General features: G+C 38.2%; 1 non-coding gene across 1 annotated transcript; it reads left to right on the top strand.

Moving 5' to 3' along the window:
• Positions 1-4,386: 4,386 nt before the first annotated feature.
• Positions 4,387-4,493, top strand: LOC140871201 (small nucleolar RNA R71). Its single transcript, XR_012147642.1, has one exon. It is a non-coding gene; the product is annotated as a small nucleolar RNA R71 (small nucleolar RNA).
• The last annotated feature ends 8,734 nt before the right edge of the window (positions 4,494-13,227 follow it).

Genomic DNA, 13,227 nt, shown 5'->3' on the forward strand with positions numbered 1-13,227 from the left:
TCTTTCTCTTTGTTTATGGTGAAAGGCATGTCTTTTTCTTCTTTTAAACACCATATATGATATGTATGCATTCATGAACAGATTTTGACAGACTGTTACGTTCATGTTTCGGATTTATGTACGGGAATAATGTTTTTTTTCTTGTGTTAAACGCATCCGATGGTTTACATGCATATTCATCACGTTTTCACTCATGGAATGGTGCATGGATGCTGGTCCGTGCCTTCTTGGGTGCGTAAGGGCCTTGGGAGATGGGCTGGGTTGTTGGTTAGAGGCTAGGTTCATCGAGTGCAAGGCTGGACACAAGCTGGTCAAGGGTGGCTCACAGCAAGGGTTTCTGGAAGAAGGGTTCGGTCTAGGGCTGTGGACCATGGCTCGGGCTGAGCCATGGTGAGTTAGCACCTCCCAGACGTGGGCTACGTCTAGGCGGCAGTGCTCCGGCCAGGGGCGGCCGGAGCAGGGCGGCAGCAGCCCTGGAAGGGCTGCTGCCCGCGCCGAAGCTCTTTGGGAGGGGGCGTCAAGCCTAAGGTTTTCAGGGCTGGTCCGGGTCGGGTCTTGGGTCCGGGTCGGGTCTGGAAGTCATGGGTTGAGTTAGTTGGGTCCGGGTTCGGGTTAGGTTAGTTGGGCTCGGGTATTTTTATTTTTAAGTTTTTAAGTTTAATTAAAGGTTTAATGGGCCTATTTAAATCTTAAAATTTTATTAGGCTCAATTTAATTATTTTGGGTTAAGTTTAATTTATTTGGGCTTAATTAAATTAATTAAGTGAGTTCAATAATTTTTATGGGCTTTAGGGCCCGTGAAAGTTATTGGGCCAGTCTTTGGGCTTTTGGGCCCATTGGGCCAAAATTGGTTGTTAATGGGCTTTAATTATTTAATTGGGCTTAGGATAATTTTATTGGGCTTAAGTATGTTAATGGGCCAGATTTAAGAAAATGGGCTTGAGTGTTAGGGCCAGCAGTCCAGTACAATCCATGAAAAATTTGCATGTGTCCTGAATATATATTTAATTATTTTTATGCATTGGAGTTATTTTTAATATTTATATGTTAGTAAGAAATTAAATTAAATATATATGAAGGACACACACATTTTATTTAAATACATGCATTCATGAAATAATTTTATGCATAATTTAATGTTTAAAGGTTGAGCAATAATAAAATATTTTATGTTGGAAGTTGAAGTAGTGTGACAATTTAAGGGGGATTCGTCCCCATATGTGACCTATTGAAGGGCAGTTTACTGCCAATTTAAGAGGTGATTCGTCACCGCCACGTACGTTGGTTTCCACACTGATCAGTATTTAATGTATGATTTAAGGTTACACTACGGATACAACCATGCGATGTTAGAAAATTAATTGCTCAACAATGTTTATGTATTATGTAGTTTTATGATACGTAAATTAATTTAAGTTAAGTTATGTATGATATTTTTAAGCATGCTCATTCATGTATAAGTATGTATTAGTATTTAATTGTTTAAAATTATTTTTAAACCCTTGTTATGTTAGCATGTTGGGCCTCTAGGCTCACTACACTGGTATGGTGCAGGTGAGTTCATAGAGGAGGATGTAGCTCCCACCGGAGGCGATGACGTATGAGCGGACATGCAGTGACCCCGTGACCGTGATAGATGTCTGAGTCACCTTGCATGTTTTGAATATTTTATCATGATACATTTTTATTATTTTTCAGTATTTGTGGATTGGAAGAATTTCAGTGCATGCAAACTTTGATCACTTTTATTTATGTAGTATTTTTAAATTAAATGTAGACTCATATATTTATTTTATTTAAAGAAAGCATTTTATTTAAGTTATTTATTTATTTATTTATTTTAAATCTTTTTATTATGTGCATATATGTATGGGTGTGTATGTACATATTTTATTTAGTAGGTATTTTATAAAAAAAAAAAAAAAATTCCGCATATTTATTTATTAATTATAGAGTTAGGGTCGTTTCAGATGTAAATTTTGAATAACTTGCACCTTGGCCCTGTCCACCTCGATCCCCTGTTTAGAAATTCGGTGACCTAGAACTATACCTTCTGTCACCATGAAATGACACTTCTCCCAGTTCAGCACCAAATTTGTCTCCTCGCATCTCATTAACACAAAATTCAAGTTATGCAGACATGCATCAAAAGATTGACCAAAAATAGAGAAATCATCCATGAAAATTTCTAAAATATTTTCGACCATATCATGAAAAATGGCAGTCATGCATCTCTGAAAAGTAGCAGGAGCGTTACACAATCCGAAAGGCATACGTCTATAGGTAAACGTACCATATGGGCAAGTGAAAGTCATTTTATCCTGGTCTTCAGGTGCAATCGCTATTTGATTGTATCCTGAGTACCCATCTAAAAAACAGTAAAACTCATACCCAACCAATCTCTCTAGCATTTGATCAATGAACGGGAGAGAAAAATGATCCTTATGGGTCGCGTCATTTAATTTTCTATAATCTATGCACACATGCCAACCTGTAACTGTCCTAGTAGGTATTAATTCATTATTCTCATTCTTTATGACAGTTATCCCCCCTTTCTTTGGTACACACTGCACTGGACTCACCCATGGACTATCAGAAATAGGATAAATGATACCTGCGTCCAACAGTTTGATCGTCTCAGCTTTTACAACTTCCTGCATCTTCGGGTTTAGTCTCCTCTGTGGTTGGACTAATGGGTTGATGCTCTCTTCCATTAAGATCTTGTGCATGCATATGGATGGATTTATTCCTTTGATATCTGCCACTTTCCAAGCAAATACACTCTTGTGATTCTTGAGCACATCCATTAATCTGGCCTCCATCTCACCTGTCAAAGAAGACAAAATTATGACAGGTAAATTATCATTCTCACCTAAAAATACATATTTGAGATGGGTAGACAATAGTTTCAATTCCAAAGTGGGTGGTTCCTCAATGCTTGGTTTCTAAAAGACTAAATCCTTCCGGTCGCCAAGATTTTCAAGTCTAAGCTTTCCACCTCTTCTCCATGACTGGTTGTCATTCAAATATGCAGTCATCTCTTCAATTTCATCACTGAAATCGTCCACATGCTAAGATATAAGTGCAGTTTCTAATGGTTCCTGAAAAGTATCCTGCACAAAATCAAATAACAGTGAATCCACTACATCTAGTTGAAAACATTCTTCATTATTCTGAGAAAATTTTAAAGCATTAAAAACATCAAAAGAAATTTTCTCTTCTCCCACTCTCAAAAGCAACTCTCCCTTCTGGACATCTATTAGTGCCTTTCCTGTTGCCAGGAAAGGTCTACCCAAGATGAGTGACATGTCCAAATCCTCTTCCATATATAACACCACGAAGTCCACGGGGAAGATGAATTTGTCCACTTTTACAAGTACGTCCTCGATTATACCCCGTGGATATTTGATGGACCTGTCCGCCAGTTGTAACGACATTCTGGTTGACTTTGGTTCTCCCAAGTTCAATTTCCTAAACACAAAGTAAGGCATTAGATTTATACTCGCACCCAAATCACACAAAGCCTTATGAAATTGAACATCATTAATTACACAGGGTATAGAGAAACTCCCTGGATCCTTTTGCTTTAGTGGGATTTTATTCTGAACCAGCGCCGAGCAGTTTTCCGTCAGACTTATCATCGCAGGCTCGACCGTATTTCCACTCCTTAATTCAATTGCTTTCACCTGTTCTTTCGGATTCTTCTCAGTGTCACTTGGCAAAGTACCCTGATCTCTGCTGGAAATTGATTTGGCCAATTGCCCTATTTGTTTCTCTAGATTCTTTATCGATGCATCTTGATTCTGCATGCGGGTTTCAGTAGATGATATAAACTTCTGCATCATCTGCTCCAAGCTTGATTTCTCCTCTTGAGGCTGCCTGCTGTAGTTCTGATTTCCATATGCTTTATTATTCTGTCCACCCCACGAGAAATTTGGATGTTGTTTCCACACTGGATTGTATGAATTCGAAAATGGGTCATTCCTTGGGCGATTTTTATTTCCCATGTGACTTGCCATAACTCCCTCTGGTTGAGAAAATGTTTGACAGTCTTTCGTGAAATGCTCTGCACCACATTTTTCACACCACACTTCTTGTACTCGCATCACAGAGTTTCCCACGCTTAGCTCCTCAATCCTTTTGTTCATGACTTCAAGTTGAGCAACCACTGATGTGAATGCATCAATTTGATGAATTCCAGAAGATTTCCGGGCTGCACCCCTTTCAGATTGAGGATGATAGTTACTAGATGACATTTCCTCGATTAATTCAAAGCCATCCTCTGACGATTTTCGCAGAAGATTTCCACCTGCAGCTGCATCTAACATGGTACGATTTGAGTGAGAAAGACCATAATAAAAAGTTTGTACCACAAGACCCTCTGGTAATTGGTGGTGTGTACATCTTCGCAGTAGATCCTTGTAGCGCTCCCATGCTTCGTAAAATGTTTCCTGTTCTCCTTGGGAAAAAGTTGTGATATCAGCTCTCAGCTTCATTGACTTAGATGGTGGAAAGTATTTGGTGAGGAAAGACTTCGCCAAATCATCCCAAGTTGTGATGGAACCTGCAGGTAAATTCGTTAGCCATGCTTTGGCCTTATCTCGCAATGAAAAAGGGAATAACCGCAACCGAATAGCGTCATCAGAAACTCCCTGTATCTTGAATGTATAACAAATTTCCAGAAAATTTGTGATGTGTACATATGGTTCATCAATGACACTCCCACCAAATTGAAGTGTATTCTGAATCATTTGAAGAATAGCCGGCTTTATCTCAAAGTGATTAGCTGCTACAGTTGGCCGAATGATGCTTGGTCTAGCACCTTCAATGTTTGGCAAGGCAAGATCCATCATGGATCTCTAAACTGGTTGTTCCTGTTCATGTTCTTCTTCCATTTCTTGTTGTTTTTGTTGCCTTCTTCTCCTATGAAAAGTTCTCTCGATTGCTGAATCAAAAGGCAATAGTTCCTCAGGTGAGTGTTGCATGTACTGCAAGAGAATCCTGCAATCCACAGATGGAAAAGAGTGATTAAAATTGTAATAAAGAAAAATCAAATAAAACAAATTAAAATCTATTTAGTCCCCGGCAACGGCGCCAAAAACTTGATCGACGGAATACTAACACTTAAATTTTCTTTACAAATCTCTCAAATCCAGTCGATAATAATCGCAAGTGCACGATTCAAATTATAATAAAATGTACTGAGTACGAGTATCGTCCTCAGGGACTAACGATAGTAATTTGTCTTGTTGATTTTCAACTACACAAAGTGTCTCAAATTTGATTTTTATTGAAACTATCTAAAATTTAAAATTAATAACTCAATGTAAATAAAATTGAATTTCACAACCAAACAATCAATTCTCAGATTGAAGAATACCAATTCAAAATGATTTTGTTGAAATTTCGGTTCACCTTTCCCCTAATTGAACTGGACGATTGGAAATTAATTTATTCTTATAAATTTGACAGAAATTCCTACAACATTGACACTCTCTCTCGAGGTGATGTCAAACTAATCAAATCAGTGAAATAATTAAATCTCTTTAATTATTTATCATGAATGATTGCTTTGCGTTCTATGAATTCTAAAACTTTCAACCTGGTGGTCTATGGCTATCAACATGTACTAAATACCATATCTCTATGCATATTTTAAGTCCATGGATTCTATCATTCGTCCTAATTAAGAATCTATCTCTCGATAGAAATTCACAATTTACGAATCTATGTTAAGGGTAGCTAATCATCAACATAGAAAGAAAAACATGATAAACTCAATTATAAACATAAATCAAATCTCAATACGTCCGATGATTCAATCACACTAAAGTGTTTCGGGGTTAGGATCCCCTTGATTCCAACAAAATAAAAACTTAGCTACTGAAATTCATTACAAAAATTCAATCTCAAAAGTGTTTAACATAAAAATTCAGAAGAGAAGAAAAGAAAAACTCCCAACAAAGAAGAGAAATTCTCGAGTGTTCAGCCGTCGTCTCCTCCTGATGTGCATCTGTCTAACCCTCCAAAACTAAGAAAAAAAATTGTATTTAAAGTCCCCAAGAATCCTTCCCGAAATAAACTCTCAAAAAATTAAAATATCAAATCAGCGCATTGCGCCTGAGCGGTAGAAAATTACCGCGTGGGCGCCTCAAAACTCTGCCACCTACTGTTTCCAAAAATCGTGACCGCGCCCGCGCGGTAGAAAATGGCCGCCCGCGCGCCTCGCTTTTTCCAGAAATGTGACTTTCTTCTTGTGCTCTCCTCACGGCCTCCATTGTGCATCGCCTTCTCACCGAGTATCAGCATTTCTTGGTGAATCCCTGCCATATAAATAAATAAACCAGAGGAGTGACAACAAAAACAAAAAAAAACAATAAACGAAACAAGAATGGAAAATAACAGACATAACGTAAACAAAACGAATGCAAAACAACCGCAAAACAAAGCAAAATAACACACAAAAACGACTCCTATCATTTATAATGCTAAAGCTCTTAATGCTATGTTCACTTCTGTTGATATGAACATGTTTAATCTAATTGGTACTTGTACTTGTGCTAGGGATGCTTGGGAGAAACTACAAACTCACTTTGAAGGCTCGGCTAGTGTCAAGAAGACAAGGATGCGTCTCATAACTTCAAAATTTGAGAAAATGAGAATGGAGGAATCAGAGACCATCATGGAATACAATGGAAGGTTGAAGAGCCTTGCGAATGAAGCATCTATTCTTGATGATCTTATTTCGAACGAGAGACTTGTATCGAAAGTGCTTCGCTCTGTTCCTAAAAGATTTCACACCAAGGTTTGTGCTATAGATGAATCAAAAAATATATCTATAATGGTTTTGGATGAGTTAATTAGTTCTCTTCGCACCTATGAGATGGAGTTGGAAGCCGAAGATGACTCGAAAGGTAAGTCTATTGCTTTTCAGGTATCTAATGATGTTTACAATGATTTTGCTGAAGTTCAACAGGAAGTAAAGGATTCTGATCTTGAGAAAAATTCTATTGCCTTGATCTCGAAGAAATTTACTGATTATCTCAAGGTAATGAAAGAAAACAAGGATGTGAAAAGTGCACAACCCTCAAAGTTTCCTAGACTGCCTACGTCAGAGAAACTTCAAAAACCTGCTGCTACTCGAGGACCTCGTCAAAGGTATGAAGGTAAGAATCAGTCCTCAAGAAAAAATTTTGATAATGTTCAATGCAGGGAATGTAAGGGATATGGCCACTATGCTTATGAATGCGCAAATCGCCTTCGGAAAGGTATGAATGTTTCTCTGAGTGATAATGATTCTGAAGAAGAACAAGAAAAGGTTGAACAGGCAGATCTCATATCTTTTACTGCTTTACTGGAGAGCAAAAAAAATTTTCAGATTAATCTTCTCGGTGTTGGCTCCGGTGTTGCAACACCTGGACGCAACACTATTCAAAAATCTATTTGTTTTGTTGCTTCTAACCTTGACAATTCCAGCAATCATGAAGAACAGGTAGCTGATCCTTATACTCTGGAAGATATTCAAAAACTCTATGAAGAGTTATACAGTGATTGGAACAAGAGGAATTAGTTGAACACAACTCTTACAAAAGAGAATACTGAATTGAAAGCTGCTGTGGCTAGACTGAAAATTATCATGAGTAAGAAAGATCTGGAATTAGGGTTGCTAAATTCTGAACTTGAAAGAGCAAAAACTACACTTGATAAATTTAATTCCAGTTCGAGCAAACTTGATTCCATTTTGACTATGGGTAAGAATGATAAGTTTGGACTTGGTTTTAAAGAAAGTGTTTTTGAAACTAGTGAATGTTCCAAAACACCAGTGTTTGTGAAGGAAGGTAATGATTCCTTGAACCATCCTTCAACTGCTTCGAAAGGTAAGAAACTCATTGTTGAAAAGGATGTTTCTGTTCCTAAGCCAAAACAATGGAAGCGTCCTTTTGTATGTCACTATTGTATCAAATCTGGTCATATCAGGCATTTTTGTCGTAAGCTTAAAAATGACTATGTTTTGTGGGAATCTAAGCAAGTGTTACCCTCCGTGTTGTCCAATACCAAGAGCAACACTGGCAGAAAGAGGCCCACTGTGAAGAAAGTTTGGATACAAAAGCCTGATGTTAGATGTTTTGTTATTTATACTTCCTTAAAAGCTAACACTGCAGATAATTGGTATTTTGATAGTGGAAGCTCTCGGCACATGACAAGTTTGAAAGATCACCTCACGGACTACCTTGAACAAAATGGTGGTAGAGTGACCTACGAAGGTGGTGCAAAGGGAAGAATTGTTGGCAAAGGAACACTCAATGTGGAAGGGTTTCCAAAGCTTCATAACGTCTTACACGTTTAAGGACTTAATGCAAATTTAATTTCAATTAGTCAACTGTGTGATGATGACTTTCATGTGAAGTTTGATAAGAATACTTGTGAAGTTTTTGATAATGCTAATCGTTGTGTTATCACAGGTACAAGATCAGTTGATAACTGCTACCAACTCGGTGAAGAATTGGCATGTAGACACTCAAAGGTTGATGAGTTTAGTCTATGGCACCAAAAACTTGGACATGTGAATTTCAAGACCTTAAAGAATCTGAGTAAGTATGAAGCTGTCAGAGGTCTTCCAAATCTAAAGACTGGTGTTCCATATGTGTGTGGTGCATGCCAAAAAGGTAAGAAAACCCGTGTTGGGCATCCCGTGTTACAACACTGTGGGACAACACGGTGTCTTGAACTTTTGCACATGGATTTGATGGGTCCCATGGAAGTTGAAAGTTATGGAGGTAAAAAATATTCTTTGGTATGTGTTGATGATTTTTCTCGTTTTACATGGGTAAGATTTCTTAGAGAAAAATCAGACACTTTTAGTGTTTTTAAGAAGTTGTTTACCAAGATTACTAACTTACATACTTTAACTGTAGCAAGGATCAGAATTGATCATGGAAAGGAATTTGAGAACTCATTGTTTTCTTCTTTGTGTGATAAGAAGGGAATCTCACAAGAGTTCTCTGCCCCAAAAACTCCTCAACAGAATGGAATTGCCGAAAGGAAAAATAGAACGTTGCAGGAGATGGCTAGGGTGATGATGAGCTCAAAAAATATCTCCAAAATATTTTGGGCAGAAGCATTGAACACAACGTGCCATATTTCCAATCGTGTTTATTTGAGAAGTGGATTTTCGATGACTTCCTATGAAATCCTCATGGGAAAGAGACCAAATCTTAATTATTTTCATATATTTGGCTGTGTGTGTTATGTTTTGAACGATAGAAATCACCTAGCAAAATTTGATTCCAAGAGTGATAAGTGTCTGTTCCTTGGTTATTCTACTAATAGTCGTGCATATAGGATGTATAACCTTAGAACCAGAACAATGATGGAATCTATTAATGTTGTTTTTGATGATGGTGCAGATCTCAAGGGAAAAACTGCTGAAGATGATACTGAAAGCTTGCTGAAAATTTCCTCCGAAGAACACAGTGTTGTTCCTGATGTTGCAACACCAAACACAACACTGGTTCCTCCAAAAACTGTTCATGAGGAAAATTTGCAAGAAAATGAGAAAGTTGAGGTGATTACTGTAAAGGACATTTCAAGCAAGATACAGAAGAATCATCCTTCATCTCAGATTATTGGAGATGTTCATGGAACAAGGCAAACCCGTGCTAAGGACAAAGTTGACTACCGCAAGATGGTTGGGTTAGTATGCATGAGTTCCGTATACTCACAGGTAATGCATTCATGTTTTGTTTCCAATATTGAACCCAAGAATGTCAATGATGCTTAAAATGATGAATTTTGGATAAATGCCATGCATGAAGAACTTGAGAAATTTGTCCGAAATGATATTTGGTTTTTAGTTCCACCACCTGATCATGGTAATGTCATTGGTACAAAATGGATTTTCAAAAATAAAACTGATGAATCAGGAAACATCATAAGGAACAAAGCAAGGTTGGTTGCTCAAGGGTATACTCAGGTTGAGGAGGTTGATTTTGATGAGACCTTTGCTCCTGTTGCCTGCATTGAGTCTGTCCGACTATTGCTAGCAATTGCATGTCATATGGGTATAAAACTTTACCAAATGGATGTAAAGAGTGCTTTTTTGAATGGTATTTTGAATGAGGAAGTGTATGTGAAGCAACCCAAATGCTTTGAGGATCCACACCACTTGGATCATATTTACAAGTTGAAGAAGGCACTCCATGGTTTGAAGCAAGCTCCACGAGCATGGTACGGTAGGTTGACCGAATATTTACTCGAAATTGGCTTCAAACGAGGTGAGGTTGACAAAAAATTTTTTATTCAAAAGGCCAAAGGTGAAATTCTTATTTGTCAAGTCTATGTGGATGACATTATCTTTGGTGCTTCGTCTCAAAAGCATGTTGATAGTTTTGTTGAATGCATGTCTTTTACTTTTGAAATGAGCATGGTAGGAGAGTTAACCTTTTTCCTTGGATTGCAAGTTAAGCAAACAAATGATGGGATTTTTCTTTGTCAAAGTAAGTATGCAAAGAATTTGGTAAAAAAATTTTGCAAAGAGAATGTTAAGAACATGAAAACTCCTATGGGCTCAAGTGAAAAATTAGGAAAAGACAGTGTTGTGGCTGGTGTTGACAACACCATATATCGCAGCATGATAGGGAGTCTTTTGTATTTGACTGCTAGTTGTCCTGATATCATGTTCAGTGTGTGTTTATGTGCTAGGTACCAATCTGATCCAAAGGTTACCCATTTAAAAGCTGTTATGAGAATTTTGAAATATGTTGCGGGTACATTGGATTTGGGATTGTGGTATACGAGGGAAACCAACACTAACCTTGTAGGTTTTAGTGATGCTGATTGGGCTGGTGATGTGAATGATAGAAAAAGCACTACGGGTGGGTGTTTTTACCTTGGCAATAATTTGGTGTCATGGTATAGTCGTAAGCAAAATTGTGTGTCACTTTCGACTGCTGAATCTGAATATGTGGCAGCCGGAAGTTGTTGTTCACAACTTCTTTGGATGAACCAAATGATTTAAGACTATGGTTTTAAGAGTGAACCCCCCATTGTTTATTGTGATAATTCGAGTGCTATTGATATATCAAAGAATCTAGTTCAACATTCACGCACAAAACACATTGACATTCGTCATCACTTTATTCGAGATTTGGTAGAAAAAGGTATGATTCGAATGGAGTTTGTTGGAACCAATAACCAATTGGCAGATATCTTTACTAAAGCATTAGATCATGAGAGATTTTCAACTCTTCGGAGGTCTCTCAGCATGTGTGCATTATAATCCTTTGCACGTGTTGTCTGCGGTGTTACCACACTACCGACAACACTGTTGTTTTTCTTGTCATGCATTTTTAGGATTTTAGGTATTCTGCACTCATTTTGTTTTGTGTAGTGCTTGAAATTCTGTTACAATGATTCAATTGATGCCAAGTTTTTCTGCAAAAATCCTTTTGGCACACTGACCCTTTTTGGATTAGAACTCTGATCAAACCACCGAGTAGTTGAGGAATGTATGTGTATTCCATGTTCTTGTTCCATGTGAAAGGTGGTCTCGCACTTTCAGTGTTAAAATCTTTTATGAAGTTTGGTGACCAATGTTATAAAAACAAACTTTGTCAAATCGGAAGAAAATGGAAAAAGCTACCTAGTTGAGTCCAATGAAGACCGTTCGATTAGTGTGAAAGCTACCACTTCTGAAATTGTGTCTGTTAAGGGTAATCAAGTGCGCAAAATTCAAATTCTTTTGAAAAACTTTGGTGTTGTTGATGATGTTGGCAACACGAGAGGCAACACTACACTTGTCAACATATTGTTTTGCTTATGATTCCATTTTTATTTTATGTTACACTCTGTTTAGGCATAAAATAGGCCATGCATATGCATTTTTGCTAATAGGGTTCTGTTTTTTTTGGTAAGGTTCTAAATAGACGAATTTTGATGATTTACCCTATTTACTAAAAATTTAATTTTTGTGATTGATTATGGTTCAGTGGAGTTACGCCGATGTGGAGTTAATTCTGAAGGATTTGGGCTGAAATAGTTATCTCAGAATATTGCCTTATTTATGGGATTTTATCTCTTTAATCTAGTTTTTAATTTTTGGCCGTCTGGAAAGTTACCGTTGTAACTGGAGGGAGATCAGGGATCAAGGTAATTATGGGTTTGTTAGAATTTTGTTACCGTTTGAGATAAGGGTTCTATATATATAATTTTTAATAATTATCGGGCATTATCATCTTCTCACAATTCTTGATTCCCGATTGTTTTTCTCTGCAAACCCTACCCTTCTCTCACTTTCAATTTAATCTTCAATGGCAGGCTTTGATCCACAAGACATCCGAAGCAAGATGGGTCATAAAGAACCCGATGTTGCTGCTGGTGTTACAACACCGGAAATTCCATCCACGGTGTCTTCTCTGCCGATTGTTTCAGTTCCCATGGAACCCGTTCCTCTTGCTGTTCTCATGCCTGGAAAACCTGGGAATGCGATTGATTTGGAGAATCCTCCTGATTTCTCTGTCTTGAATAGGGTTAATCCTCCTCCACCGATGGCACGCCGATCAAAAAGGCAGGCAGGTTACAACCCTGACTTCACCCAGTCTAAAAGGTTTTACAAGGGTCCTCGCATCTCCATGGCTGAAGAAGAGCACAGCTTTGGTGACGATTCTGATGATGCCAATTTTGAATTTGTGGCGAGGAAGAAACCCTCTGGTTCTGCTGCTGCCTCTGCCTCCGCTCCGATTGTTGAATCTGCTTCTGACAACAGTGATTCGAGTCCATCTGATGGTGTTCCTCCTAAGGACACTTCTGCAGCTACTGCTCCTCAAGCAAATGATGATTCGGAGGAAGATGCCACTCTAGCACAAATTTTGGAAAGCCTCAAGCAAGAAAAGGCTTCCTCTTCTGTTCCTCCCTCTGTTCACATCTCCGATGATGAGCCTGATGCTGAGATGATGGAGGAGTTTGCACAAGGCAAAGCACATCAAGATTCTGCCTCTTCCTCCTCTACCTCCTCTACCGATTCTGCTGCTGACTCTTTTGATAAGAGTGCTGATATTGGAGAAGAAGAAGAATCTGAGGATGTTTCCAGCATGAATGCTGATGAAGACCCTCTAGACCAAGAGGATGTTTCTGCTGCTGCTGCCAGTGTTGCTGTTGGTGTCGTCAACACCACGGACAACACTGTTGATGAGGATTATGACATGGATGCTGCTCATTCCCTCATTTTTT

Source organism: Henckelia pumila, unplaced genomic scaffold, assembly GCF_033568475.1.
Source record: "Henckelia pumila isolate YLH828 unplaced genomic scaffold, ASM3356847v2 CTG_429, whole genome shotgun sequence".
NCBI classification, from domain to species: Eukaryota; Viridiplantae; Streptophyta; class Magnoliopsida; order Lamiales; family Gesneriaceae; genus Henckelia; species Henckelia pumila.